General features: G+C 38.8%; 1 protein-coding gene across 2 annotated transcripts in view; it reads right to left on the bottom strand.

Annotated features, from left to right (window-relative positions):
• gcgrb (glucagon receptor b) overlaps window positions 1–15,833 on the bottom strand; it is a 57,732-nt gene extending 41,899 nt beyond the window's left edge. For both annotated transcript variants that reach the window (XM_084930705.1, XM_084930706.1), the window contains exon 1: window positions 15,529–15,833. The gene's annotated coding sequence lies outside the window, so the exon portion shown is untranslated. The remainder of the gene's footprint in view (window positions 1–15,528) is intronic.
• Window positions 15,834–27,599: the final 11,766 nt, after the last annotated feature.

Genomic DNA, 27,599 nt, shown 5'->3' with positions numbered 1-27,599 from the left:
TTTCCGTGACAGTCAAAACATTCAATGTGGAATACTGTACACTTATAACCCTTAATGGACAACCACCACAAACAGGTTGTCAGTCTATTGAAGGGACAGACAACCATTCACTCACACATTTATATCCACAGCCAAATTAGAAACACCAGTCAACCTAACATCAACCTAACATGCATGTCTTTGGACTATGGGAGGAAGCTGTAGTACCGGGAGAGAACATTAAAACATGCCAGCCAGTGGATTCAAATCACGAGCCCTCATGCTATGAGTCAACAATGCTACCCACTACATAGCCGTGCCATATGGCTTTCATTGTAGAAATGTGTGAGTAAAGCCCCATGTAAAGCATCATGGTCAAATGACGTTACATAGTAGACATCAGTAGAAGTGGTGCCTTTTTTCAAAATGAGCTATCACCCAATACCTATCACTAGTTAAATGTCCTCACAGACTTTAACACTTTGGGCATCGATGTCACTCGTGAGGGTATTTATCGCCTAAAGATCTGATGTCCAAGTCACATTTGGAGTCTTATGACCTGCACACAGATGAAAGTAACTCTTATTATGAGTTGGCACCATGCAGTTTAACATTGTAATTAATCAGTAATTTCCCAGTCCTAAATTTCTTGCAAAAAGTTACCAGATTATCTGTGTAAATCTGTCTTTTGGGTCAAGTAAAATGTTATCTATGTTGTGTGCAAATCGGTTGACTGTATGCCTTGACTGCTGTGTCTGCCTTATAAGACTGAGATATGTTTTAAAGGTTTCTTTATGGATTTGCTCACCCTTTTTTGTGCCTGACATGTGTGCCCTGTGGGGTTTAATTATTGTCATTAGTGTTAAAGTATTTTCTGTAAGCCAGAATATTTTTCTTGGCTGTGTGGACCATTTCAGTTAAGTTTTGGCTGTATGTACTTCTGGTAGTTGCAAGAATGACATAGCTTTGTAGAATTATATTAAAATGTGAAAAGTGAAAAGGATACTATATCCATTTTATATCTTAGAACCTAGACACCCCTCCAGGGATGCAGTTCAACACCCCAAAGGACCTTCCCACAACTTTGGTCAGAGGCAAATGGCCAATGTTAACCATGAAAGTCATTTCCAGTAAACATACAGCTAGTTGTGTTAATTTATGACAAAACTACACTTTGAAAAAAATCACCTAAGCAAGAAGTGTACAGAGTGTACTATGTGAAAGTTTACTGACAGAAGTATCTGCAAAATTCAAGTTTGGAGGGCTCTAGCACATTCCAGTGATGTGATGAAGCATCTAAAATATTATTGCACCATTGCACTTTTATGACATTGCAGTCAGAACAGCATAACTACAGATATTATTTTTTATTTCATACATTCTTCTTCATTATGAAAACATTACCCACTTTACATTTCAGCCATAACTAGATAATGTCTATGTATTGCATTTCTTGGAAGTAAAAAAAATGCAGCTGAATTCCAAGTTCCATGTTATCTGGAATGTAATCAGAGCAACAGAGCAATCAGTGTAATAATGCTACAGGGACATCTGTGTTCAGTCAAACAGATGTTCAAACCTCTCAAGTCTGATACTGAGATATCATTCATAAATTTCTATTGACCTGACAGCGTTCTCCCTGCCACTACTCTGTCTTCCCTCCTTGTCACCATCTGCTAGATGAATCACAAACAGGCTGCGTGAAATAACGCCCATTTTGTTTAACCGAATTATCAGAACAAAAATTTGTTGAAATGATTCCGCTTATCTGACAGTATGATTGCATCTGATCAAGTACCCACATCAGCCAAAATGACACAGAATACAAAAAGCTGTAATTATTTCATCAAAAGATTTGAGCTTGGTGAAAATTGTCATGACAAATGATCATTTGTATAACAAAACTGTAATATTTTCTCTTACTTTCATAAATTTTACCAAAAGAAAACGATTTTTCTGAACTACTGCGAAAAAAGTTACATCTCTAAGTTAAGCTCTCAACCTATACAACAAGAGGGATTGTGGGAATTCAATCACAGGGAATGCAGAAACACACTGTGCAGTCCTTCAACAAGGCAACAAAATACGTGGTCAATTATGGCTTGTTGATTGACTGTGAATACATACACTTTATTAGCCAAAGTATTCACTCGTCTTCTTCACATGCATGTGAACTTGATCGATATCCCATTCTTGATCCATAGGTTTAATGTGATGTTGGCCCAACTTTTGCAGTTATAACAGCTTCAACTGTTCTGGGAACGCTTTCCAAGAGGCTTAGGAGTGTGTTTATGGGAATTTTTAATTCCTTTTCACAGTCTCTGCTCTTATTCATCCCAAAGGTGTTCTACCACATTGAGGTCAGGACTCTCTGCAGGGCACTCAAGTTCTTCTGGACTAAACTTGCTCATTCAGGATTTTAGGCACTTGCTTTGTGCTCTGGTGGGCAGCCATGTTGGAACAGGAAGGGACCTTCCACCACTGTTCCATCAAAGGTGGGAGTATGAAATTGTCCAAAATGTCTTGGTATGCTGAGAACACCAGACCAAGCCAACTCTTGAAAAATAGCTCCAGACCATAATCCACCAAACTTTACACTTGGCACAATGCAGTCAAACATGTACCGTTCGCCTCACAACCACCAAATCCAGATTTGACCTTTGATTACCACATGGTGAAGAGTGATTTGTCACTTTAGAGAACGCTGCTGTAGAGTCCAGTGGTGTATTTTACACCTCTGCATCCAATGCCTTGCATTGTGCTTGGATATGACTGATTGATCATGGAAACCCATTGCATGAAACTCTCTACACACTCTTTTTGAGCTAATCTGAAGGCCACATAAAGTTTCCCACTGTGCAAACTGACGTCAAAGTGACGTCTTTTACACGTCAGTTATGTATGTTCAGTTTTGGTACACTGGCGACGTCTTTTTGTTTAACATCTACTGAACGTTTAGTGTTGTTGTTGTACAGCCTCCCTGTGCGGGCTAAAATGTGCTTATTGTGGACATCTTTTCAATGTCAAACTCATTATAGACACTGTTTTTATATTGCTTCTATAGGCACTGCAGTCCCATGTTTCCAGAGGGTAGAGGGCATGTTTTCTGTACAGAAACAGTTATGTGTAAAGGAATGCAGGGTGCTCAGAGGACATTTCCAAGATGGTGCGGACTCTTTAGCTAAAACAGAAAGCTAACTTTCATGTTACAGAGTAACATGAAAGTTCTGTAACAAGTTGGATAACAAATTAATTTCATCTGGAAGTAACTGGGTAATCCACTAAAATGTGCAATAATATAGTACATATTCATTACATTCATGCATGTAATGTCTTTGATATGCTGCTCCTCCTATTAGACATGAATGTAGTTTTAGAGATGGGAATTTAGGTCATATTATTGTTGTGGTTTCTATATGTATCTATAATTATCAGTTTATTCTTACAAAAAAGAACTTGCAACTTAATATTGTTGGCTGTTCATCAGCATTAAAGTAATTTAGCAATTTATTTAACCTAACATCACTTTCCATGTACCAGAGTAGATGGCTTAAACTTTAGCTGCCCTGTGTGTCCTGTAGAGAGCTGGGATATTGGTTGTCCCAACAACAGGAGTCATGACGACAGACATGGAGCATGACTAAAACATTAGGTGTCTGTGAAAGACGCAGAGGGGTAAGTGATATCCTGGAAGGTAAATGGTCGCCCATCTGAGTCTAAATACTGTTTCCACGAGCACTACTATCTTTTACATAACCGCGCGGAGACAATGCAGAGAATGCACGGGTGAGTGCACGAGCCAAATAAAACCTCATTCAGTAAAGCTCAGATGGACAGAACCACAACACCTGCGCGATCTCAGCACCGATAAACCTGGACACATCACAGTTCATTTTTTGAGTTGCAGGCATGTGTGCATATCTTAGAGATAGAGTTACATAAAAATGTTTATGTGCCCACACTGGTTTGGAAAAGCATCTGGCAGTGAATTAATTCATCAGCCTTTGTTTACTGCCTATTTATATACAGTAATTAATGAGTAAGTGGCACTGGGGGATTGTCTATTGGGATTCATTCCTGACAGGAAACAGCAGTGACAGCAGATCTGTGTTGATTGTGTCAAAATGTCCGACTTGACTCAGCCAAGTGCCGGAGAGCACAGGCAAACCTCATCTATTTTTCTTCACAATTTCCTGTCTATCTTTCTCTTCCCCATCTTCTTCTGTCTTTCCCCCTTAGCTATGTATGATAGATCACATTATGATGTATATTAGCTCTTCATGTAAAATGGATAAGTTCTGAAGCGATGAATTCTCTATATCTTCATTCCACTTTTTCTCCAGCATATTTCTGGTCCAGTTGCTGCACAACTAAAAAACTACAGAGTGATACATCGCTGCAGGAAAAACTGTCTGCACTGAGGATTTAGTTAACACAGACTTAGAATAAGAAACTCTTTCCTCTATATTTCTGCTCAAAGGATATCTCAATGGTTTCTTGACAAAGATAAGTAAAGAGACTCTGCTACACTGAAACGTTTGACAATGAGTATCAATGAAAACATACAGTAAACGCAATAAACATTAAAATATGCCAATCTTTTGATAATGTTTGGCTGTAGCTTTGACTCTCTCAGTTTAAACATGGTTCCCTATTTATATCTAAGATATAAGATAAAACAAGTCATAAAATAGCCTTTTTCAAACTAGAAGACTAAATTCAGTTACGGCAGGATGTGATACATTTATTCCAATACAGCAGTGTAACTCCATTCCATCCTTCCTTCCAATTACTTCCATTTCATCCTGTCCCTAGCATGCCCCTTGGTCACACCAAACCTCTGCATGTCCTCCTTCACTACATCCATGAATTTTCTCTGTGGTTTTCCTCTTTTCCTCCTGCCTAGCAACTCCATCGTCACCATCCTATCACTATACTACATTAGTAAGTGAATCATATACACAGTGTACCTGATAAAAGTGTACTAACAAGTATCTAACAGAGACATAGTGGAAGAGGAACTCGTGTATTATATTATATTATCCACCAGCTGATAGGCTTCCTGTGTGGCTTCTGGATTTGAAGCAATATTAAAAACAATATTGTAACAAATAATTGCAACCAAATAAATGTAGCATTAAAATCTGCAGTGAAATCCAAAAATGCATCTTTTTTGAACACTAACATGAGTTATTACTACATATAACATAAATACAATGTAGTGTTTAGAAACAAACATATTTACATTTTAAGTTTTAAAAGCTGAAGTTGTTGTTGATAATTACTTCTGTCAATCACCTTAGACATGAGAGAGAGAACACTAATATATAATTTTTACAGTCATGTAGAAAAGAAGATTTCCACAGAATGCTATGCAATCCTGTGAAAGATTAAGTGCACATTTACAAATCCACTTGATTAAGAGATCATCAACAAACTCTGGTATAAAAGCAGATGTTTGGCTGTTTGCTGGTCTGGTTTACTCAGGTCTGTGTTAATGCAATCTCACAATCCTGGAGTGGATGTTCCAGCAAATTCACTGCATGCAAAGCTCAGAAAAAAAACAAGAGCTACAACTCACACTCAGTTAGTTTGTTAAACATTAAAGTTCATGACAGTTCATTTAAAAAGACTGAACAACAATGGTTTGTTTGGAAGGATTGTCAGAAGAAAGCTTCATCTCTCTACAAAGTTCTACAAGCTATTAAATCATGAGGCATACTGAGTTTTTCACAAGGCTGAATGGAGTCTTGTGAAAATGTTCTTGTGCTCTGTATGATTGTATACACATTCTCCCACTGCAAAACTTCCACTTGTGGGGTCAAATGAAAGTCAAGGGCAAGGATTTAAGTAACACCCACTCACATACAATTCCGTTTGTGGGATGGCTAGAGACAGAAGAAGTTCAATTTTACGCACCAAGAAAGAGAATGAAAAAAATATTGGAAGAATACTAGTGGTGTAATTTGAAAGCAAGACTTGCGGGAGGTGTGGGAGAGCATAATGGAGGCTACAGAGATGGTTATTGTAGAGTGTGAAGAGATAACGGAAATAGGGGGAAACTGAAAAAGGAAGAAATCCAGCCGAACAACAAAGGGAGTGTGTTTAACCCAATCCTTTAGATTTAAAAAGGGAGGGTTATTACCACCGAAGGGTGAACAGGGTAATAGATGCAGTCCAGAAACTGTAAGAGTAAGATTGACATAATAGAGCAGGGGATGACGCAGGTAGTGATAAATGTGAAGGTCCTATTCTTTTCAATTTTGCTGCCAGTTAGAAAAACTTCCAGAATGGACAGAGAGTCATTAATGAATGCAGCCACAGTGGCATCACAGGCACATGCATGAATGTCACAGTTAGCTGCACAGAATAAAATAAATAAAGAAATAAAACTAAATATAGCTAATAGCCGCCATCAAAAATTACTGTTGTTAATTGCTGTGAGTTAACAAGCTGTTAGCTATATTTATAATGAGTGTAACAAGCAGGAAATGATGACCCTGTCTTAATTTTATCATGTATGTGCTATATTAAGCACCACATTTCTAAAAATGACATTCATAGAGAAAAGGGAGTGTAATGTACTGTTGATGACAATACTGTATATACACATCTCTCTTTTTTGACATGTGTTTATAACATTGTATAGTGGTGGAAACATGAGGTTTTACAGAGTTTTTAACGTTTCCACTTTTGTCATTATGAATTCACTGCAAAGATAAAACCTTTATGAATGAATGAATGAATGAATCAAGGCTTTATTGGCCACATGCAGGTTGCCCCGCAGTGGAATAGAACACCCCCCCGACTTACACGCACAACATAGACATCACATGGGAATACAGGTCGGAGATTGGCAGCGTTACAGAAAAATACTGAAAAAGTACACAACAATGGGAAAGTAGAAGAGGAAAAAGAGATCTCTACTCATGCTGGGCTCCTATGGGAGGACAGCATGAGAACAGGAAACAAAAAAACTCCTCTGCACGGAGAGCACATAAATGTCCACAGTACAACATTATGGAGCACGTGACAAGCCACAGGGTTGGGTAGGGGGTGAGGAGTAATCCGAAGGAAACACAGCAGTCATCCTGCCCTGCGCTATTATTCCAGCGTGGGCCCAGACCCGCCGTGGTCTCCAGGAGGGGATATAATGAGGATATGCAAATAGGTTGGAAATGGAAAATCCTTTACTGTTCTTTGTTGTGTTTAAGCTATAGTAATGTTAAAGTCTGGGTCTGTGCCCACATATTAGACTAGTCAGATAATTGTTTGTTCAGCATGTGCAGCACAGTGGCGCAGTAGTTAGTACTGTTGCCTCACAGCAGACTAAATAGGTGAAACAGCTAAGAAAATGCAGAAAGGAATTTCTTTAGTGTACATTTTCAATTCAGTGCTTTTCAATTTGGAAAAAATACTGTTGCAACAACTTTACATTTTCAGCCTATTCACATAATATTACTTCCTCAGAGATATTCTGCTGTTTCTGACTTGTTATTGCAGGGATAATTTTAGATGTGACTCTAGTCCAAATCACAGCACATCCATTATCTTTAACTCGTATGTGGCAATTTTCTTAGAAAATGACACAATTTCAAAATTAGACATGAGGCCATCTACCAAGATTCTTTGTTTGATGTAATTACAGGCTGAGCGTTTTATTATTATTGTCATTTCAGCTTGTCTGCCTGACATCCCTCTCACTCACAGCAATGATAGCCATGCTTCATTACACATAACACAAACTTTGTAGCAAGAGTTAGTAACTTTTCATAATTCTTTAATCGCTTTTTTAAAAAAAAAAAAAATGCACTAAACACTCCCAAACATCCCATGGGTACTCTTGCACACTTCCCTCTGTACCATTCAACAATTAGCAACTCAGAGACAGCGTTCACACACCGTGTGTTACTTAGATTAGAGTAGAATAGCCTTTTATTGTCATTGCATATGTTCAACAAAATTGTATCAATTCCATTTTTTTTCTTTTATACCCCCATTCCCAACACATTCCCATTAATTTATTTTTGACAGTCACAAGGACGTATATCCCTGTAAGCAAACTGTGTTTGTGAAACACACTAAAAGTTCAGCAATTTAAGACATCTGTAAGGCCTCATGTCACATTGCCCTGCAGCCAGTTAAATAGCCACAAGGGTGTCTCATGATGATGACATCAGATTGAGGAGATAAATTATTGTGATTTTAGCTGACGTACACCAACTTTGTTTCAGCAAGCTGGGGCAATCTGCGCTTATAGTGTGTGTGTGTGTGTGTGTGTGTGTGTGTGTGTGTGTACAGAATGCGTCACGAGCCACTCTAGGTCAGTGTTGATGAATTAAACAACTGTGTTTATATAGCAGGCCTTCTTTCAACACGCATGCACAAAAAGAATACCCACAGATCAACAAAGTTTCACCCTTCAGCATGTTCTGCTATCCTGTCTTTATTTCATAACTAATGAAAACAAAGCAAATGTTCCCTCTTAAAACAGAATAAATGTTAATGGGTATCAGCTTAGTACAATTTTCCACTCAGAAATAAATGGAAATTCACAAGAATCTGAGATTAGTACATTTCCTTCAAGCTCATTGCTGAAATTGACATTTTGCACGGTTCATACTGAGTTCTACCATAACAGAGGGAAGAAAACAAAAAGGCAGGACCCTTGATGTAATGAGAAAACTCAAGGAGGGAAAGCAATGCCTGTAACACCATTGTCACCCTGTAAACAATGCCAGAGTTTTGCTGGTGTTTTTGTTTTTTGTGCACCTCTCACTTTTTTGTAACCTGCCATGTGCAGTGCTGAGAGCAGCGGGGAGGCTGGCGTGGGCAACTTAAAGACATAATTGTACTAGTGTGTCCGTCATTGTCGCCAGTTTAATGGAGCCCAGAGATTTTCAGATTTCACAGAGGGAGATGCTGGAACAGTCTGAAAAGATGAAAGGTTCTGGAGAAAACTGAAAAAAAGCTGTTTGCTTTTTGAATTGATTTCTTCTACTGAGTGGTGACACCTATCATTCAGCAGAGTACTGCATCAGGTTTGGAGCTCCAGTATTAACGGTGACAGGATTGTGGTGACAGAGCTGGCACACAAAGTATCAGTATTAGTTCAGGCAAGTCACAAAGTCCAAGTCTGCCAGCAACCCCAGTACATTAGCTGAAACAACCCATCTCAGTGCCAGCCCGTATCTCCTGATGGCTCAACTAATTACCCTTCACAAATCCAATTGGCAAATATTATATTGGGCACACCATTTAAGTTTGTTTAACAATGTACCACCAGGTCCACCAACTTCACCTTAGCGTATCCATTTCATGCTGTCTAACGTAATCGATGTCCTGGATGAGGGTTCTGTGCTCTTATTTCCAAGAACAGAGTCATGCCGCCAAATATAAATTACTGCAGAAGGAACTGGAACAGTCTTCTCTTGACCAAACTGCTCATGACTGAAATGTGCATGTGCACATTTGTATGCAGGAGAGAATGACTAATAAGAGATTCTGAGTGTAATCACTCTCTCTGTTCTTTAACTCATTGTAATGAAATAATAACAAATGCAGGATCAAATACAGGACTCTACAAAAGAAAAGAAAAATGAAATACGCAAGGCTGGCTTTAACATAAACCTTCTCTTTCTCAGCATGTTAACAACAGTCAGGGACTTTGAAGTTCGACACAAGAAAAACAAACATCCAATCAGCATTAAGCAGTTGGTTATTTTGTTTTGAACGTGTAATGTAATGCAGAAAATAATGCACTCCTGTGCATGTGTGTATTTATGCTTTCTGATGTGAAGTAACCTATGATGTTTGATTTAATCTTGGTAATTAGGTCTCATGGAGTTCAGAAAAGAGTGCGAGTCTAGCCTGTGGTTTAAATGCATCATTGAATATGTTGTAATTTGGGCTTCCATTCACTTCTTATAATGCTATCGTGAGCCTCTGTTTTTCTTGCGTGATGCCACAGATAAAAAAGACAGTGAGAATAATAACTGGCTGTTCAACTAAGCGGCAAATGTCAGTGTGTGTTTATATCATCCTTTCTGCTTAAACCAGAAGTCAAACACAGCTCCTTGTAGTTTACCTGCTAGACTTTACAGTTGCTGAGTTCATCCTTGCACAAGCAAACAGGAGAACATCTTATCGCCTTCAGTGGAGCTACTATTTATTCATTTATAGCTGTTTCTAGAGTGGAGTAATTTAAGTATTAATTAAGCCTTCCAGTTCATCAACAGCCATAATACATCTCAGCTGTTCCTCACGGACTTTGGTGTTTTATGCATTTAATAAATATTCTCTGTGCATAATGTCAGCAATCCCATAACAGATATTTTTTTAAATTTATACATTAAAAAAACCCTCAAATGCAGTTTGTTTGTTTTGCCTCAGCTGTAAATTCATGGAAAACCAAGTGTCAGGTTTTGAATTTTACGGCCCCCATGCTTTTGTGTGCACCAAGTAATGCAAGTATTGCATTACTTTCATCAAATTACATTTTTCAGTAACAGAGTAATGTAATGTCCTACTGTTTTAAATTCAGTAATCACAACACAACTGCAATTATGTTGTTACTTGCATTACAGAGGTTCTGAATTTACTGTATCTGCTTGGCAAGTGGATAGAAAAAAAAACTTCAAACATGGCCTTTATCTTGCGCTACAGTAATCTTTTATTTTAGTTCAAGAGCAGAAGAAGGAAAATAATGGAGCAGTCTACACCTTTTGAGGAGTGAAAAACTTGTAGACTGCTCCCCCTACATGTTTTGAGGAGTGGAGTGAACAGTCGAATGAACAGGAGCACAATGGTAAAGTGAAAACTGGATCCAGGACAGAAATAAGTGGATTTTACTGCAAAGACAACTCCGGCTTTTTGCAAGAATCTGCACAGAAAGCTAGTAAAGAACCCAGAGTGATGGTAAACATTTCAGATCACCATATGAAGTAATGTGAAAGCAATGTAAAGAGTAGTGTAATATTATATCTCCAGGTCCATATTCAATTCAAAATCTTAGTATAATGGCAAATAAAGCATGGTCATAAAAAGCAATTGCTATTAGTACGGCCAGGCCATATCATACCGTTTACGGTAATACCTGTATAATGTTAGGCAATGATAAGAAAATGAGATATCGCGATAGAATATGGGTAAAACGCATGCGCAGTGCCTTGCTAAGCTACGAAGCCGCACCGGATTGTCGGAGCATTACGGCTACCGTAGTCAGGAGCCTCGCGGAGTGATACGTACTGTGCTTTAACATAATATTACCGCATTGTGTGTATATAACCTCTTTTTAAGTTTTGTGTGTATTATGCATGGTTACGCTCAGGATATGTCGGCCAATTGGTAAACTGTCAGCAAGGAATTTGCATTTGCACTGTTAAATTTTTATATAACTTTAATGCACATAAAAAACAGCTGCTTGTTTAAGTGAAAATACATTGATGGGGGTTTTTTTGCACTAATAAAGTTAATGAGTTATTAAGTATTTTGTCTCGCATCAATTATATTGTCAGTTATATCGTTATCGCAAATTTTCAAATGTATATCATGATAAATATTTTTGGCCATATTGCCCTGCCCTAGCTATTAGCTTCAGCTGCATTTTATATTTAGCCAACAAAAGCTAACTAATATCTTGTGAACACTTTCATGACAGCATGAAAATGTTAGCATTCAGCTTAAGTACAACTATAATAGCATACAGTGTCATAGAGGACAGTAACATTCAGGGTCCTTCCACAGTCTTTTGCTTTACTCTAATACAGCAGTTTAAAACCTTTTTACACCTGACATGCCTCATTTTCAAAAGTCCAACAAGAAAAGTTCAAGCTTCACGCTCCATCATTTTTTATCAAATTTTAACAATAAAACACTGCATCCCACAACCGCACAAAGTAAACTGATGCATGCCTAAAACTGTTAAGAAGAGGCAGACTGTCCCACCTGTATGCATATGGATCACACCTCCCGAACCAATAAGATTTGAAAAGAAAGCAAAATCACACAAGTAGGAGCTGAATGTATGTCTGGGCAGGTAACATGGCCAGTGTGTGCAGGTGGTGGCGTGATTATACTGAATGTGAACGAACCTTAAGTCTTATTTAGCTCCACTGATACTGACTCAGAGTTGCATGTTTAGAATGGCTAAAAACCTTAATCGGCTTTGTATGTAGCCCTAGCTTCATTCTTGGAATACTTCCCGGGAAAATATCAAGGATCATATCAGCCATCACTCACTGGATGCAGTCCCTAAGCATGAAATCACTTGAGTTGCAACACTGACACCCACACACTGTTCCTGCCACGCAGACAGAAAAAGCAATCAAGGTATGACGGTTAGGATATGACATTCCAGGGAGTAAGCGCTGATTTTCTACACAATTGGCATGCTGTGACATGGGGTGATAGTGGCAAATCCTAACAAGTCACTCTGTCAAACCACAACTGCACAATTTACATCTGTGGTTTACAACCTTCACAGCCTTTATATCTTGGGGTAGTTAGTTGGGATTGTGAGTAAAGTGGTCTCTGCCACTTAGTATGGATATCATACTAAAGAGAAACAGAGCACAGGGTTGCATTGCTTAAGAAAAAGGAAGAATAGAGGAACAAATGTTAAGCCTGTTAAAAGTCCAGGAATCCATAGAAATCTCCAAGCATGGAAAAAAACATAAATATAATTGACTTGTAGATACAAGTAAGAATTGTGATACTACTTGAGTATCACAGGTGTAGTTTGTGAAGAGTTTTTATAACAATCACTTCACAGCCTCACAGTCACATTCACTGTTTTCATAGTAAAAATGTCATTGAGATGTGTTGCTTTGTACAAGAGAGTGTGTTTGTACAACTTCAGGGCTAGACCTCTAAATGTCACACACTGAAAATATGTTTAACTTGACTTCCACTGAGAAAGATGAAGAGGTCCATACACTGACAAGATTTGGACAACTGTGCAGTGAATTTTAAACTAAGCATTTAAGATGTGACTGTAGGGCAGCCTTTCAGAGTTTAGCAAACATAATGTATTAACAAACGCCAATGCTGCCAGTGGAAACAATGCACTAGTGTTTTTTGATGATGTACAGAGCTGCCGTCTCTGGTCTGATTCAGACAAATGCTGTGAAAATGAATAATGAACCAAAGCATACTGCGGAAGCAAACCACACCCAGACTTGCTCAAGGCAAAGAAAAGGAATGGGATAATCATCTATAGCTAAACTGGTCACCTGATCGCAACCCAAAAGAACATACTTTTCAGATATTGAAGAGAAAACTGAAGGTAGATACCCACAAACATAAATTATTAATGCAATGCTTTTTAAAAACAACAACAACTTTGATCTAAAGCTGAAAGACTGCACTTCGATCACATCTTGATTGTCTGAATTAAAATCCACTGTTGTGTTGTACAGAGGCAAAATTACACAAAGTTTGTCATGCTTATGGACCTAACTGTACCTTCTAGCAGTACAGAAGAGTTTATTAAATTAAATAAAATCAGTCTTATATCATAAATGACTCGAAAGGGTCCATGTAAAATCCAACTGATGAGATTTCCCCAGTCTTGGGTTGCAAACCCTTTCTGTCTTTGACTATTGATTGAAAAAGTTCTGCCAGTGAAGCCCTAAGACTTTAACATCGATGATTGCCGCAGGTGGAAATGGTTAATGGATAAATATCCTTAGCTTACTTCACCTGCTTTCATGTTTGTAGATCAGTGTCTGTGAATCAATATCTGTCCTTTATAAATCTTCCTTGCATACATCCTGACCAGGCAAATCAAATCTCTGGCCATCATACCATTACAAAAGAGTGGTCTGATGTCTGGGTGAAAGCACCGAGCCCTCAGCCAAGACATTTCTTTTTTATTGAAAAGAAAAAAAAAACATATAAGAGGGCAAGAAGACACAAGAGGAGAGAAAAGGTTCAATTTTTAAGAAATTGGATGCAAGCATCAGAACAAACATTGGGTATTTTGTGTTCAGAAGACTAAAATTCAGAGCAGGTCTATCTGTGCATAGTATATATGGTGTTAAGGATGGATGAAATGAAGACAGTGTTCTTGTGACTGAAAGTAGCCAGTCATAACGTAATCTAAAATGCCCCTGGGACAGGAGTCCAAGTTGGCTTCTCTAAGGGCAAACCAATCGGTGTGCAGAGCGTTCAGGTGCAAACACAAATAAAAAATACATCAAATACAATAACCATGAAAAGCATCTATATAACTATTTTCTTTTCTTTCTTTCTTTCTATTTTCTTTCTAAATAGGATCAGACAATTACAATACATAACCATACTAAAATGTATCCTATTACAGCTATAAAAATCTTTGACTGTTTTGTGAGGTCATTATATAATTTAAATTGCAGTCACAGTTTTCTATTTAGTTGTAATGCTCTTCTTTTTTTAATATCACAGTCAAGGAAATGATCACAACAAGCACAACATTAGACCCTTACAGAACTACAACACTGACTGATTTATCTGTACAGGGGCACTCTTAGCCTCCACTGACATATTACACTATGAGCTCTGTCTGAAGCTGCATTAGACAGCTACGATGAAAGCTGTAAATTACCTGGCAGATATTGGCTAAGGTCTGACGATTTTTACTGTCACTTTTTTTAATCAAGTGATTACATAAGAACAATAAATTTATGGTTAAAGAGAAGACACCTTACTTGTTGATGTTACATCGTCCTTAGCTGCAGATGAAAAATGTTAGGAAACTGGAACTTTTTAGGCACATACAGCAGTAACATTGCCGTAAAGCAAAAGGAAATATAAATACGTCTCATATACAACTTACATCTTTGCAGTTTTGTGTTAATGCAAAACACTAAAACTTGCTTTGCTGGAAGAGCTTGTCTACTTCATGGCCTTGCTAGAGATATTTATCACAACTCAACTTTTCCACAATCCGATTTAAGTGATCACGGACCTTTCGTTCCACATTAACAAACCACACGAGATAAACTTACACTGGCATTTCATATTATTTAGTTATCTGATGTCCCATCCCTTTAAAACAGCCCAAATTAACTGGTCCGAATTTATATTAAAGGCTATCGGTGCTTCCGATGATAACTGATGGAAGAAGAGGCACATTTAACAAGGTTTGCCAGTCCCTTCATGTGCCCGGCGCACTCACATATCCTTGAGAATCAGTCATACAAGAGCACAGAGGCGTGGAAGACAAGAAGGATTTTGTGAATGACAAGAAGGATTGCAACTGTGTAAAGGCATTCAATAAGAACAGTCCTAACACTTTAAAAACAAAAAGGAAACAATCACCTAAAGCCTCAGCCTGTAGAACACGTCTAAAAGCTGAGCTTCACATTTCAGTCAATGATGCCGGAGAAAAATTATGCCGGCTCCAAAAAAATAAATGAATAACACTTAAACAATGTCCCTCAACAGAGAAACTCGCATGTGACAACCAGAATTATCAGTCATCACTTTCTGTGATGACAGAAACCAGAAAATCAGATAAACAGTGCAAACTCCAACCAGTTTCTTTCTTCTTTTTTTTTTTTTTTTTACCTATGCGTCCAGACCTCCTCTTGCGCTCTTGGCACCCCCACACTGCCCGCTGTTCGTCCGGCCCATCACAGCAGGTAGGTCCACAGCAGACAGACTATGTATCACAGTGTCCAGAGGCAGATTTATAAAGTAAGAAAGAAAAAACAACCTGTGAGTTCTCAAATTAGCTCTAGTCCAGTTAAGCAGCACTGGGTCTTTTTGTTTGTTTCACTCTTGATGTCTGTAAATCACTTTTTAAAGTAAATGTCGCTCTCTTTGCAGTGCGGTCCGCTGTGCGCTGTACTCAACGCTGCGCTCTTAATGGCGCTCCACGCTCCTGTATTTCACAGAAAGCGATGTAGAACAAGGAGTCCAACTTCCGGTGTCAAGTTTCAAAATACAACTCCACATGATGAACGGCAGGAACAATGTATGTGTGTTTCTATACCTCAGTCAGTCTGTGTAAGCACAAGCACTATCAGAATATGTAATAATTTCGGTGGTGACATTTATTTACCCATATAAATAAAAATGATTAGACTTTAACAAATGAATGTGGCAATAGAAGGTGATTTAACATTAGGTGCACGAATAAAATGAGCAGGAAAAAAGATGCTGGAGAAAAAAAGGCTTTCAGGGAAACTATAATGAATCAAAGTTATTAAGTAACAGGGCAAAATGCTACACTAATATATCACAACTCCAAAAAGTTAAATATGCTCCTGCCTTATGTGAGAGGTTTACTTGAGTTATCATGTAGGACTGTGTATATTGTGTCTAAGCAGACTTCACAAAATCAGCGCACATCTATTGTATATTAAGTTTGATTTCAGCTTTAATTTATAGATAGATAGATAGATAGATAGATAGATAGATAGATAGATAGATAGATAGATAGATAGATAGATATGATAAAATGAATAAAATGTAAAATATATTATATATATATATATTATAAAATATTATAAAATATTGTTCAGGTAAAGTTAGAAAAAACAATAAGGAAAAAAATAACAGGTATAACAAATAAAATGACTGGACAAAACCAGGAAATAACTGTCCATCTATCCATTTCCTACCAGTTATCCAGTTCATGGTCGATGGGAACGTAGCCTATCCCAGCTACTATATGGCCAGTCTGTCCAGGGCTAACACAGAGAGACACAAAATATTCACAACTATGGATAATTCAGAATCACCAGTTGCTGGAGAACCCAGAGAAAGTCACGCAGATAAATGGAGAACATGCAAAATGCGTACAGAAAGCCTTCACCGAACAGTGGATTTGAACCCACTGCTTGTTATGAGGCAGCATTGCTAACTACACCATGCCATCCTGCTGTTCTCAAGAAAAAGAAAAAAAAAAAGTCAGAAATATAAAACCCAGTGACACCCAGGCTGAGCCCACGCTCTCAGCTGTCTAGGTAAAGCCGACGATATAACGTGTCATACATTTATTTCAAAGGTGTTTAATTTTCCTCATTTTTCTTTTTCCAAATGTCGCAAAATGTTGTGATACCTGTAAAACTGGTATTCGCTCTGAACATATGCTTCGATTGCAGATACTTTCTTAGTACAACTGTATGATGGATATTTTATTTAGGCTATAAATTTTACACCTTTCCCTCGTAAATCCATATACAAAAGTTAATTTGGCATGATTTGATTTATTATGAAACGAAATTCGCTTAACTTCCGGGAGGGTTATTCCTAAACATGGTTAACTTTATGTAGGTCCGTTCCCACCGGTACTTTTAACTGAATGTGATTGAATGTTTTTCCTTTCTAACTCAAGTGTTGGCCCTGAAGAGGCGATCACAGCAGAGTTTTCCATCTGGAATATATATAATAAAAATAAAATACTAAATAAATAATCACTTGATGGTTACCAGTGACACACAGTGATTGGAGTGGGGAGTGGGTGGGAAGAAGTGAAACTAGACATCATTAAATAAATGCAATAAATAAAATAAAACAAAACTATCCAGCAGACTCAAGAGGTAACACGAATAAATGACTCCAAAGTCAGCACATCTTAAGAGATTCGTTGTGTGCACTTTTTAATGTTTGGTAACATTGAAGCTCCAGTGGTTTGCTGGCAGTAAGGAGTCCATCACGATTCCGCCCCCAGTATCTTAAAAGGGAAACAAAAAACAGAAAACGTCAGTAAGAGGCAGCATTTAGCTGATAAATAAATAAATAAATAAATAAATAATTAAGTAAGTAAATCTTGTCCACTCTTAGCCATGGATGCAATTAAAAACATGGTTACATGCAACATTGCAATAAAAAATACACTGTAAAATGAGGAAGTCATTTTCATAGTCATACTGGTCAGAAAATAACCGAGTTTTATTTTTTAAAGTGTGTTTGTGTGAGGTACTACCCCCCTCTAATCCTGTTTAATAGATGTTTGTAGGCAACTCAACTCAGAAATACCTGCACAGAAATACTTTGAATGGGACAAAGCATAATTTACCCATCAACACGGATCAAAGAGAACAAAAAAGAAAAGAAAAAGAAAATAGCAAGTATATGGCATATAGAATACCACAGGAAGCCCTTTCCAATGGGTGCCAGCAGGAATAGGATATTAAGAAATTAGGGGTGTCAATTCAAAAGATTTCTGATAGCTCATCTGATTTCTCTATTAAGAACAATGCATTCATAAGAGCAGCTGAGAAACTGCTCAGACTTTTCTACTCCCAGGAGTTGATCACAGCTTGAGGAAGTAAAAAAGAGTGGAAAAAAGTCAAATATCAAAAGCAACCAAAATGCCATTTGATTTGTGTTTTGTTGCATGATGTATGAAAGAGTAAATGACCTTAGACAACAACCTAAACATCTGCACTACATTAGAATTCTGACAGAAGTTTATATGTAAGAAATATTAAATGTCAGTTTGCATTTTGAATTAAGCATTTACTTTTATGTGACATTTACCAATCAAAGGACAGCGCTCTCCTGCTTGGTTCTGTGGCAAACAATGGCACGTCTGATATGAGCAAGGTTTTCGTTTCTCTTTTTGACCTTTGTTTCTTTACACAGAAGACGTTACATGGTTTTGTTTGTATACGATAAAACAAGACTTCAAAGACTTGGTTCATGATATTGAGCTCATCATTGATAACTATAGCAAACAAAAGTAATCTATTTAGGTATTCCAGAGCCTAATATAATAATGAACATGTTTTCTTATTATTTTATTACAGACAGTATGTCTGCAGCTATTCCTTTGACTTCCCTGCCTTCCTGAATGTCCATGAGGCAGTTTTGGTTTGGCAGTGTAGAGAATAGTTAATGACACAATATCAGTTTTCATATGTTATATCATACAGAAGTTTTTAAAATAAGCTGTTTCAAAAAACAATTTCACCATGTGGTAATACAGAAACAAGTTAGATAACATGCTTGTAGGCGACTGAGACCGCTGAAGCATGAAAGTGGGGGTCATGTTGAAAACCCACATGCTGATAAAGCAACAAGATTCATGAGGGAAATGATACTGGAAACCATGTTTATTATCCCGTCTCTTCAATTTCAGCTCTGTAAACTGGCTATATGCCTGCAGTAACACAGGGTCCTCAACCATCAGGAAAATGAAAATATGGTTAAATGGAAGTTCAGTTCATTTTAAAAGAAAATTTGCCTCTTCTGTGTCAAAAAGGACATACAGATTCAACTGCTGACATTTTTGTCACAGATGATGCTCATAAAAATGACAAATTAGCATTAAATTTTGCTCATTTCTCTTGAACATTTGCAGCCCTTTATTTTTATACAGACAGTGATAAACAGAAAGTAAAGAGAGGAGGTGAGTGCTGTACGTTGGCATCGGTGATGCTGGTCAGGAGAGAGCCGCCATGTGAATTTTAAACTGATAGCACAATGATTCAGGGGAAAAATGAATGGAGCCATGAGGCACGACTAGACTGGAGTAATGAATGAAGCAATATGGTACAGAGAATGAAGCAGTAAGAAGTAAAATGTGCCAAAACTTAGCTGACCAGTGAGGGGTCTGCTGTAGAAGGCTTGAGTGCTACCTATCAATTTTCAAGAGAAACAGACAAACAGCAGCGAAAACATTGCTTGGCAGAGTAATAAGTACGTCAGAAGGAAGACATATCGAATCGAAATGTTGTTGTGCATACAAAAGCATTTACAGTGCACTGAAGCGCACTTCTTCTTCCAAATGAGTGGTTTAAACACAGAGATTTTAAAAATGTCTGACTATCTGGCAGTTTAATCTACTCCCTGAATTTTCTTTTCCACATTATGCCATTAAAAGCGTTTGTTTTCTAATGATTGTCACTTTAATTCCTCGTGGTAATTAATTAACCATGATAAGAGCTGAGGAATGAAATCCAGCCCAGTCACATCACGATTCATCATTCTGGAATGGGTTTGAGTGATGAGGCTTATTTTTTAAATCACATGGCAGGACCTTGAGCTCAGAAGCCTGCCGTCAGCTGCCACAGCCTTTGCATGCAAGTCACAAAAAAGCTTCATAAATCTGTCAGATATGTCTGAATTTTTTTTTTCTGAGTTAGCCTCTTATTTCATGTTAGACATTATTGTCTTTCTCCTCTGCCTCCCTCAGTCTGCCTCCTCTTTCCTCGTATTGTAGGTGGTGCAAATCAGTAAGTGCTGCTTCTGACCTTGAGCTGCTAAAGCTTCATCTTAAAGCACGATTCTCAAACGTATGCTGGGCAAGGACGAATACTGCTAGCATACGAGCGAATGTCAGCAGTGTTTTACGTTTTATTTTTTGCAATACGAACGATAAAAAAAAACTGTTATTCAAGCTGTGAAATTGAATTGAATGCTTAGGTTCACAGAGAGTTGGAAGCTGAATAATTAACGTGTAAAAAATATTTCCCAGAAACATCTAGTTTCCAGTTAGCTGAGAGCAGTTTAATCAATGAACAAAGAATCATTTATTTATGACATCGGTCTCTCTCTGCCCCCCCCCTTCCAGACATGCTCTGTGTTGAATCAAAATTTGTCTCATACACTTTTTCCACAAAAAAGGTGTTATGTATTTAGTAAAATCAGTTTATAGTTTTGTGGTACTACTTTCTGTGTAAAGTAGAGAACACCAGTGTGGTGTATGTGCGCATTGATATGCCTGTGCCTTCCCACAACATGGTTATTAAAGTAAGTTACTAACAACCAAAACTGTGTTGTTACTTTACCAGTTAAGTTATAAGAGAGAACATAACAGACTGGCGACGAGGATTAAAACGGATCCCCGATGTGCATTGGACGACAAAGAGGGGGTAAATCCTTGTGAAAGTGGCCAAAAGACACGAACAAGGTTAGGGCCAAAACAACTAACCCCAGGTGTGGATGCTAACTCACCTGCCTGGTTAAAGCGCCGCAGAGAGGACGTGAGTAACATTAATACTTTTAAGTGAAGGAGGCTTATAAAAATACAGAGAAAATGTCAGGAGGCGTTGGACAGATGGACGTTTTTGATAATGGCACAGAGGATTGGACAACATATGTGGAGAGAGTTGAACAATATTGAGAGGAAAGTCGCAGTGTTACTGAGTGTGATGGGAGCGAAAACATACAACTTGTTGCGCAGCCTCATCACACCGGCCAAACCAGCTGACAAAAGTTTCAAGGAGATCACAGAAGTGCTCCAAAAACATTTCCAACCGAAGCCACTGGTTATAGCCGAACGTTTCCGATTTCATAAACGAAATCAACTAAAGAATGAGTTCACATCGAGTACATCGCGGAACTTCGGCGGCTGTCGGAACACTGTCAGTTCGGGGAGGGGCTGTCAGATCCGCTGAGAGACCGTTTCGTCTGCGGCATCCACAATGAAAGCACACAGAAACGACTCCTCACAGAGGATAACCTCACGTTGCACCGTGCATTAGAGATAGCTATATCGATGGAGACAGCGGCAAAAGATGCAAGCGAGCTCCAGGGAAAATGCACGGAGCCGTGTTCTGTAAATAAAATAGCAGCGCAATAATAAATTACAGATGTGCTACAGATGCGGCAAAAAGTCACATGACGCTGCTAATTGCTGGTTTAAAGAGAAAGAATGTCTGCAATGTAACAAAAAAGTGCATATACGGAAAATGTGCAAATCAAAGCAGTATGATAAAAAGAAAAACAAAATGTGGAAAAGAGACAGAAAGCTGCATGAAGTGAATGACACAGAGTCAAATGATTCTGAGGAGGATTTGGCATGCCTGGAGCTGTACACAATGCAAGAGAAAGATAATGATGCAATATGGCTCACACCAAAAGTACAAGGGGTTGAGTTACAGATGGAACTGGACACTGGGTCTGCCCTCTCACTGATTTCATATGAAGATTACAGAGACAAATTCCCCAATCTGAAACTGAAACACACCTCAGTGAAACTGAAAACATACACAGGTGAAAGAATAACTCCTCTGGGAAAACTAAAAGTGAAAGTGGAATATGAGAAAAAGAAATGCAACCTGGAACTTTATGTTCTGAAAAATGGAGGTGTGCCATTATTTGGGCGTGACTGGTTGAAACACATCCACTTCAACTGGAAAGAAATAAAGTCAATGAGACTGGAACGAGGCCTGAGTGCACATTCTGTGGATGAAAGACTGAAACAGATACTTAATAACCGTGCCCAGGTGTTCAAAGATGGAATCGGCACCCTGAAAAATATTAAAGCACAGATCATACAGGAGGACAATGCAAAACCAAGATTTCACAAGGCACGCCCTGTACCTTATGCTTTACGCCCCAAAGTCGAAGCAGAGCTCCAATGCTTGGAAGAGCAAGGAATACTCACCAAGGTGGAATGGTCAGATTGGGCTACACCAATAGTATCAGTAAGCAAGAAAGCATGTGACAGTGTGCGGATCTGTGGTGATTTTAAGGTTTCAGTGAACCTAGTTCTCCGCATAGATCAGTACCCACTTCCACGGATAGAAGACATATTCACAGCAGTAGCAGGTGGAAAACACTTTTCAAAAATTGACCTTGCCCAGGCTTATCTCCAGATGGAAGTAGAAGAGACATCCAGGAAATATCTGGTAATAAACAGTCACAAAGGCCTATATCAGTACAACAGACTGGTATTTGGTATCGCCAGTGCCCCAGCAGTATGGCAACGTGCCATGGATCAGGTCCTACAAGGCATTCCAGGAACACAGTGTTTTCTGGATGACATAATCGTCACTGGTGTTGATGAGGAGACTTATCTGGCTAACCTAACAGCAGTCCTGGCCAGGCTAGAAAAATACTGACTGAGAGCAAACAAAAACAAATGTGAGTTCTTTAAGGATGCCATTGAGTATTGTGGACACAAGATCGACAGACATGGGCTCCACAAAACCAAGGACAAAGTGGAAGCAGTCCTGAAGGCACCAAAACCTAAAAATGTGAGTCAGCTACGCTCATTCTTGTGCTTAATTAATTATTACCACAAGTTTCTACCAAACCTTTCAACAGTCCTGCACCCGCTGAACTCTCTGCTGCAACAAAATGTCAAATGGAAATGGACAAAAAACTGCGAAGAGGCATTTAATGGCGCTAAGCAGCTCATTACATCAGAGGAGGTTCTGACACACTTTGACTTCAATCTACCACTTCGCCTCGCCTGTGATGCCTCACCATATGGCATTGGTGCTGTGCTATCTCACAAAATGCCTGATGGATCAGAACGCCCAGTTGCCTTTGCTTCAAGGTCCCTAAATGCAGCCGAGCGCAACTATGCGCAGATAGACAGAGAAGCACTCAGTCTAGTGTGGGGAGTGAAGAAGTTTAATCAGTATTTATATGGACGACACTTCACCCTGATCACAGACCACCGACCGCTGGTGTCCATCTTTAACCCTCAGAAAGGTATTCCAACCATGGCTGCGGCACGCTTGCAGCGATGGGCTTTGTTCCTGGGTGCACACACCTACACCATTGAGTTCAAAGGGACAAAGTTACATGGAAATGCAGATGGAGTTTCACGTCTTCCACACATGTAACCCACTGAAGAAATGACTGATCCAGCTACTGTGTTTTACGTTACACAAATGGAACCCCTACCTGTCACAAGTGCTCAGGTGAAAAGAGAAACGAGCCGAGACACAATCTTGTCCAAAGTATACGATTTTACTGTGAATGGTTGGCTGTCCTGCAGTTCTCAGTTCTCTGCGTACTCCACCCGCAAAGACCAACTATCCGTTTGCCAAGGATGTGTCATGTGGGGAACTCGTGTCATCCTGCCACCCAAACTACGTACAAAGGTACTGGACTCACTGCACAATGGACATTTAGGTGTGGTTAAGATGAAAAGTCTTGCTAGAAGCTATGTTTGGTGGCCAGGCCTTGACTGTGAAATAGAGAATATGGCTAAATCCTGCACTGGTTGTCAGCAGACGCTGCGTCAGCCTCAAACAGCACCTGTACACGCGTGGGAGTGGCCATCCGCTCCATGGCAACGCATTCATATAGACTATGCTGGCCCATTTATGGACCAAATGTTCCTGGTTGTGGTTGATGCTCACTCAAAATGGCCAAAATTCTTCCCCATAAAGCAAGCAATTGCTGCCAGCACGATCAATAGTCTTCGGTCACTGTTTGCACGCACAGGTCTGCCACAACAGCTCGTAAGCGACAATGGTCGTCAGTTTACTGGAGAGGAGTTCCAGTGTTTCCTTCAGAGTAACGGCATACGACATATCACTTCAGCTCCCTATCATCCTGCAACAAATGGACAAGCCGAACGGTTCATCCAGTCCTTCAAGCGGTCAATGAAAGCCAGTCGCACAAAGGGGAAGCTGCTACAACAGAAAATAGACAGTTTCTTACTGGCTTACAGGAACACCATTCATGCAACCACTGGACACACACCTGCAATGCTCTTCATGGGACAGAATCTGAGATCACGTCTAGATTTGCTGAAACCAGACATTCGCAAGGATGTCCAAGATAAACAGTCTTCCATGGTGGAAGCAACAAGAAACAAAACCAGATTTTTCAATGTTGGACAAAAAGTTCTCGCCAGGGTCTACAGAGACCCAAGTCAGAGATGGCAGTCTGGCACGATTCTGTCACGGACTGGACCGCTGACATACACTGTAAATGTTGGAGCCAACTTAGTCTGGCGTAGACATGTTGATCAGATTCTAGATGCAGAAAGTCACATAGTTCCACAGCAACCTGAGAGCATATCTACAACTCAAGATTCAGAAGAGTTTGCCCTCGCTTCACCACCTGAGGTTCAGGGTTTACGTGAAACGACCAATGCTCAAACACCTGAACTTCCCACACAGAGCACTATGGAGTCTGACCAAACAGGCAGACGTTACCCTGAGAGAAATCGCAGAGCACCTCAGAGACTGAACTTAAAGGTTTCAAGTTAATTTTGTAGGAAGGCAGTTCAAATGTTTAAGAGGAAACAACCTACCTCCATGTTGTAAATCACTGAATAGGTGTCATATTTCAGTTCAAGTAAAATTATTGGTTTACAGCATTTATCTGAAAATATCTTGATTTTTTGATACCTATGGTGTTCATCAAAGCTGGATGGGAGGAACTGTTATGTATTTAGTAAAATCAGTTTATAGTTTTGTGGTACTACTTTCTGTGTAAAGTAGAGAACACCAAGTGTGGTGTATGTGCGCATTGATATGCCTGTGCCTTCCCACAACATGGTTATTAAAGTAAGTTACTAACAACCAAAACAGTGTTGTTACTTTACCAGTTAAGTTATAAGAGAGAACATAACAAAAGGATAACTTCCCCCCCCCCCTTCCTTATTCAGTTACTAGGAAAATATTATGACTTTCAAAAGTTTAACCAATTCGTGGAAACCACTATTTGAGGTCACTTAGATAATCCATTCTCCATGTATGTGGTGCGGAAAAGTCAAATTTCCACTTGACTATTAGTAACTAATTGGCTTCCAAACCAGTGTTAGGACCACAAGGCGCTGAAAAACTCTGAAAGCGCTTGGATTAAGGATGACAGAAAATTTAATTGCAATTTAATTGCAATACTTAGAAAGTGTGAAAGTGTGAAAATATATTTTTTATTGGAGAGACCTTAAAGGTTTGGGCCTTTGCAGAAAATGAAGACCACTTTACTCCAAACTCACTTGTAACTATTATCCTGCTCACATCAGGCTATACTGCATCAGTATATGACCTGTGGGCTGTTATGGAATAGTGAAGGAGCATGAGACTGCTGTTTGTCTGGGCATTGGTTTTCAAATAAAAGCTACAAAGCAGGTTGAAATGAAAGTCATCTCACTGAACAGTCTGCAAAAGACATGCATGTTTTAACAAGGAGAGACTGTGCTTATGTAAAAATTAAGCTGCTGGTATTTTTTGATTACGTTATTGTTGGATGTAGTTCTTTAAGCTATCTTAAAATTCTAAAGTGATTAACTTTATTGCAAGCTCTCATCATCATACTTCAGTAACTCAGGTCTTGGCTAAACTAAACTGTCCATTCAAGACTAACATCTCACCACAATTCTAACTCAGTGAAGCCTCTGGACTTTCTTCATTGATTAGCACTTGACCAAGGTTTCCCCATTTCGCTACCTGATTATCTTTTTCCTTTTTTTAAATTTTAATTAGCTTGGGGGAAAAATAATAATTTCGATCTTCTTCTCCAATTTAGACACACATGGGGAGAACATGTCCACACAGAAAGGCTCCACTCAACCCTGGCCTTTTTTGCTGTGAGGCAACAGTCCTAACCACTGCACCACCATGTTGCTGTTCATCCATCCATCCATTTTCTTTTCTAAAGGCCACCTAACCCAGCTGCCTTAGGTAAGAGGCAGGGTACACCCCGAAGAGGTCTCCAGGCTGTCACAGGGCTCAACACAGAGAAACTGACAATCATTCATACTTAATTTCACACCTATGGTCAATTTAAAATCACAGATTAACCACACTAACTGTATGTCTTTGGACTGTGGGAGGAAGCCAGAGCACCCCGAGAGAACCCACACAAACACACAGAAAAGCCAAGGAAGATGGTGGAGTTGAACCCAGGTCCGTCTTACTGTAAGGCAGTTACACTACCTACCAGACCATCATGCTGCCCCTTAAGTCTATGTGTTTGTAGCAATGAAAACATTTTCTTCTGAAAAGATAAAGAAGATATAAATTAATAATGTCTGTGATATATTACAGCTTATCTAATAGCATCCTACTAAAACACATCCTCAGTATGGGATTGCTGTTATGGATTATGGATTATGGGTTTGTGCTTTTTATGAGCACCTAATGTCAAATTTAAAAAAGAAAAGAAAAAAAAAGACTTTGGGTCTTCATGACTTTAATGTCATACAGTACCACATCAATTAACATAAACTGGGACAGCCAGAGGTGTCGAGTCAGCTGGTTTTCTTTTTTGCTGTGTTTTGAGGTGTTGATAAAACTTTCCTTCAGTCGTAGGCAGTGAGGATCTTGTGACTGGCACAGTTATTTTCTTGTGTTTGGCACATGACTTTAAGTTGTATTCTGCCCTTCTACGCTTTGCCCCATTTGTAATGTCTGTAGCTACTGCAGTTGATGCAGTGACTCTCTAGCATCTTTGTGTTAACTTCATTATGCACTATCTTCACCTCTGCAAGTAATCAATACAGTGCTGTTCAAAAAGATGTATGTGGTAAAACCTGCATTAAATCATTTTAAGGCACTTTGAGGTTATAGCACATTTTCCTTTTGTATTTGGTGTGTAAGCGTAAGTGGTTTATCAAAGAAATTATACTGATGAAATATATCAAAGTGTTAAAGCCAATATAAGCATATAAAATGCTCCATATATCTTTTGCATTTTCATTTTAAGTGATTCTATTCAATTTTGTTTCAAACTTCCAAGGCATCAATGAACCATATTTCCCACCAAGATGGCTGCTTGATTTCATGTTTTTAAAGTCCTGCAACTAATTTTTTTGGGCTTTAACCCTCCTGAAATATGAGCCCAACTTCCAGCTCTCCTGGAAGTTTCTTGAAATACATTAAAAACTAATTGAGTTACTAAATGTATTATTATTACTATGGAGTTCCAATTAAATTTGCTTGTGATGAATATAACCCAAACAAACTCATCATATGCATGTATGGAAATTG

Source organism: Perissodus microlepis, chromosome 6, assembly GCF_051167445.1.
Source record: "Perissodus microlepis isolate ML-2025 ecotype Zambia chromosome 6, ASM5116744v1, whole genome shotgun sequence".
Taxonomy (NCBI): Eukaryota; Metazoa; Chordata; class Actinopteri; order Cichliformes; family Cichlidae; genus Perissodus; species Perissodus microlepis.
The sequence above is the reverse complement of the archived record's forward strand: the minus strand, read 5'-3'. Positions and strand labels throughout refer to the sequence as shown.